Source organism: Apium graveolens, chromosome 4, assembly GCF_009905375.1.
Source record: "Apium graveolens cultivar Ventura chromosome 4, ASM990537v1, whole genome shotgun sequence".
Lineage (NCBI taxonomy): Eukaryota > Viridiplantae > Streptophyta > Magnoliopsida > Apiales > Apiaceae > Apium > Apium graveolens.
Window position 1 is genome coordinate 222,449,451 of NC_133650.1, and position 5,306 is coordinate 222,454,756.

A 5,306-nucleotide genomic window follows, 5' to 3' on the forward strand; every position below is an offset into this window, starting at 1 on the left:
TATGTTGGGATGAAGTTGGTGAACGCAAGATTCTAGGTCCAGAATTGATCCAGCAAACTAAAGAAAAAGTGGAACTTATTCAAAAGTGACTAGAAGTAGCACAAAATCGACAACAAAAATATGTGGATCAAGCTAGAAAGGATATGGATTTCAATAAGGGAGAACCTGTGTTATTGAAGATATCACCATGGAAGGGATTGACCAGATTTGGTAAAAAGGGTAAACTTAAGCCGCGTTATGTTGGTCCATTTGAGATATTGAAGAAAGTAGGAAAGGTTGCATATAAGCTAGCCTTACCACCTCATATGCAGCATATTCATAACGTGTTTCATGTGTCAATGCTCAAGAGGTATAATCCAGATTCGAGGCATGTGATAGAGTATGAGCCGATAGATATTCTAGCTGATTTGTCATATGTTGAGCAACCAATAAGAATTCTAGATCGGTAGGAGAGAGTATTGAGGAATAAATCTGTACCATTAGTACGAGTCTTGTGGAGGAATTTTATGGTTCAAGAGTCAACCTGGGAACTTGAAAGTGAAATGTTGAAAAAGTATTCCCATTTATTTTCTTAGTAAGATTCTGAGGACAGAATCCTTTTAAGGGGGAAGGATGTGATGACTGAGAAATTATGACTGTTTAATATCATAATAAATGTGTATTTTGTGTTTTATAATATCATTAAGTGTGATTAATCATAAAATACTAGTTGTTATGTGTTGTATGTATTCCATATAGTTTGGGGTATTTTATTGAGGGTCAAATGCTTTATATCAAAAGTTATATGGATAATACTTTATTTTAATAGCTGATATTTCATATAAAATATTTGGCCTTATTTTGCCTAATATGGCGTATACCATATTGATTTTCCGAACATCCCGTTAATTTATAAAATATCTCATTTCGTGAAAAATGATTTTTTCGGGCCCTATGGGTGCTCAAAACCCCACAAAAATCATATTTTTATTTTTATAAAATCACGGGACTTTCAAATATTTCAGTTCTTTGCATTTTTGAATTATTCACAATTTTAGGGAAATTTTGGCATATATTTTGTATTTATTTGAAATTAAAAAATTTTAAAATTATTACCAATAAATTATTAATTAAGGGCCAATTAAATTATGTAATTATAAATATCCTAATTTTTATTTATTAATTATATAAAAATCATTAAAAATTGGAAAAATTCATAAAAATCCTCTGAAATTCGGGTAGAGTTCTTGAATTCGGGTCAAGAAATTAAACTGTGATTTTGATCAATTCTGAGCATCAAATCATATCACGTAAGTACTCAAACTGAAGCTCTTGATATGTTCTACATGATTATGTGATCAATTTCATGTTTTGATTCGTAGATTTTTAGTTTTAAATTCTAGGATTCTTGATTGATTTAGGGCTTTTTGATTCTAGGGTTATTAGATTGATTTGATGATTGATATAGCTTTATATGATGGTTTACAGTCGATTTAGGCTATTAATTTCATCAAACGATACATGTAATTGATAGTTTGATTATTAGGGTTTATGCTAATTTTGATTTGATCATTTTTTATTTTTGAAGAATCTGAGGTTAGTTAGGTGTTGGGGGTTTAATTATACATGTTATAAGCTTTGATTTAAGCTATAAATATCAAAGTTTCATGTACAAACGAAGGAAATCGATAGTTGGCCGGAGTTTTCGTTGATTTGGCTGGAGATGCTTATTCCGGGATGATTCTGATGGTTTGATGGTTGATATGAATTGTTGAAGTGATTTAGAATGGATCTCAGTTGAGAAACAGACCAAAGGATATCGATTTTGGTCTGAATTAGAGTAACCGGAGTCCTGGGAACTTGCCGGATTCTAACCAAATCCTGGCAAGTTCATCCCGACCCCGGATGTTCTTCATGACCCATTAACCCGGATCTAGACCCGGTTTCCAACCCTGTTTCGATCCATTTTGACCTAAAATCAATTTCTGAAATTATTTTTGGAAATTATGTTTTTATTTTATAAATTCAAAAATTAGTTTTATTTAATTAAAATAAATTGATCAATTAATTTAATTAATTAATTTATTTATTTATTTAAATATAAATCTGAATTACTTTCCAAAATTCAAAAATTATTTATTTATTATTTATTTAAAATGATTAATTATTTTGATAATTAATCTATGGTGCCCTCCAAACTCGGGTTAGAAGTTTGGGGTCCACAACACAAACACACCATATATAAACCTGTTTATGAAAATAATATATGGAGTGACCCTACTTATCATAATCCACGGATCGCAATAGTTTAAAGTATGCCCACAAGCCACAACCTTATTTATATTACAACATACCAAATTTCAATTTATTTATCTTACAACTGAAGTAAAACAGTCTTACAAACTTTCAACACAAACTAAGACAAACATCATCTACTAGCTTATTCCATTTCAACCTGGAAACCTAGCTTGCACACTTGTCTGGGGATCCTCGCTATCACCAGTTTCCTTTTTAACTGGAAAAAACATAAACAGATTTGCAAGAGTGAGCTAACTAGTTCGGCAAGTCATAATGACAACACTGAGATTTAACATTGATCAATTGAAAAGGTATAAGGAATTAAGTTTCCTGATAAATAATGATTAAATTTGGATCTTCACTTTTATTTTATTTTTTAAAAAAACAAGGTTTGGTTGTTGATCAGTCGCGCACTAACCCCGAGCAAGGCTCACAGCTCTGCTCTTTATACAGGATACAAGGCACACATTGGCCAGTCATGACCACGAATCTGGTCTGACCACGAATCTGGTCCATATTTAATGGTCCGTGTGCACCGACCAGAAGCAAAATCGACAATCTAAGAGGTTTGTAAAAAATAATGCGAAAAGTTTACAGGGGTCAACACAAAAGGGAAGGGGAGAGGGCCAGAGGGGAAAAATCTATCTTTTTAGCTTAAATTTATCTTTCACTCTTTGCCACATTAAATCACTTCTATATGTTTATAACCAACCCGAATTATATAAGTATTACCAAAAGTTAGTTATCAGAAAATTAGTGAGACCAAACAAAAGCATTGTTTAAAATTTTTTACCATTTCCCTACCCAAACATGTGGAGGCTATGTGTATACTAATGCATCCAGACCAGGTTTCTTATGTTATCATACTATTCTAGTGATCCAGTAATTAAGTCAATAATAATATATTAACCATACAAGCTACACAAATAATATAATTTATCAATAAGAATTAGCATTGGTGGACCATAACCTTGATAGGGTCGTAGCCATTTCCGAGTTGGTAATCACCACAGTTGTAGCAAAAAGGATCATATAGAACGGCGACGGCCAGGACTTGTAATTGAATAACTTAAATCACCACTTTGGTCTGGGAATCACCACAACCAGTTTGCAGGATCGACTTGCAGAAACAATATCATAAACAACTCCTCATAAGTAAGAGATTTCATAGAACGTCATTCAAAATTGAAACCACATACGTATATATTAACACGAAAGATACTAATGTTGTATCATATATAAGAAACAAATTTTTTCTGGTTTCACATCAGAACAAAATAAGAGGACACAATAATTTAAAATAAAATATTTGCTTTAGAGTCCATGTAGGGATGACCTTATATTTAAAAGGGGGTCTGTTGTTTCTCTACTTGTAAGCATGACAGTACCTTCAATAAAAATCATCTTCATAAGGCAATATACACATTAAATCACGTCCATTTTTTTATTCCTGAAACAAACAAAATCAGAAACAAAAATGACAAACGCAATTTATATATGTATTTCCAAAAATTAGCTATTAGAAAATTATTTAGACCAAACAAAAGCATTGTTTAAAGCTTGTAACCAATCCCCAACAAAAAAGTGTGGAGGCTATACGTTCAAACAAAGTCATAAACTAAGATTTTTGATTCAAGGTCCAAATATACACATCCTTCAAGCACTTATTAATAGTCTCTTCCCCTCTCATCGTGATTCCAAACCTCCTCCACCCCCGTAGAATCCCAATTTCACTAACAAAATCAATAATTTAGTCCATGATCACCTACCAAACACTTCATAAAGTTCGAGTTTTTGTTACCCCAAATTGCAAGTAATTGGCAACAAACACACAACTGAAGGCTATAATCTAACTCCTCAAACACCACACAACCACCATTAAATTTAAGAAAACAACATAATTACTAAAACAGAGCATAAAAGCACATACCCAGATGAAATATATAAGGAAAAAAAAGCCAATCTCTAACACAGATTGAGATATAAAATTACAAATCAAAAACTAAATATGACCTGAGCATGTGGAGAAAATTTGATACTCGATTTGTGTCGCCTGTAGTAGATTTATAGCGATCATTTCATACTGTTTGGAATGGGAAGGCAAGAAGACCATAACCGATTATTAAATTCGATTTGATGGATGGATGGATGAATGGACTGTCTCTTGGTATTTCCGTTGATAATGATAAGCGTTTCACAAACTACTGCCACAAGAGTTGTGAATGAGAATAAATTAGAGAGGGCCTAAAAATTTAGAAAGAAGTTTGAGACAATCTCAACACCGCCACGTAGACACCCGTGATCCTCCTATATATAAATATATAGATAGATAATAAAGCCTGTCATGATTCGTGAATGACATATTCTTGCCCAATTAATTACTACAATTGCATCTTACAATTCATATAGTGAACTAGTATGCATTAAAGCAAATGTACAGATATGGTAATAAGTTCTAATACACGGTTGGACAACATGCTAATTATAAAATACTTGAACATGTATTTAACTAATTTGCACATAAGAAAATTTTAATAAAATACTTAATTTTATAATTTACACATGATAAATAAAATTAATTAAATAGCCTTAAACATATGCTCTTAACTAAAATGAATAACCTCTAAACAAGAATTTGCAGTCCCTTCATGTTTGACGTATATAACACGATTGACAATATTGAAACAAATATATAAAATATTTAATATTAAACATACTTCTACCTTAGACAGCCAAAAAAAATATTATTATATGAAATAAGCTAAACCCATGGTACAACTCATATAAGCAACTAACATGGTGGCATGGCAGTGATATTAAAAACATGAGAGAGAGAGAGAGAGATGAATTCAAAAGCAGAGAAAGAGATGAATTCAAAAGCTGACATCTTATACATGTATGAAGCACGCATTTTCCACTACACGCGTTTGTACATTACCAAAAAAAAACACAAAATAGTTAATCATTGGGTAAGCATGGCAAGACAAACACGTAACAATATTGATAACACGTAAACAAGTACCGAACAC

General features: G+C 31.9%; 1 long non-coding RNA gene across 1 annotated transcript; it reads right to left on the bottom strand.

The window, feature by feature from the left end:
* Positions 1 to 2,382: 2,382 nt before the first annotated feature.
* On the bottom strand, positions 2,383 to 4,551 carry LOC141717043 (uncharacterized). Its single transcript, XR_012573500.1, has 3 exons — positions 4,291 to 4,551; positions 3,248 to 3,727; positions 2,383 to 2,494 (listed from the first exon to the last, which is right to left on the bottom strand). It is a non-coding gene; the product is annotated as an uncharacterized LOC141717043 (long non-coding RNA).
* Positions 4,552 to 5,306: the final 755 nt, after the last annotated feature.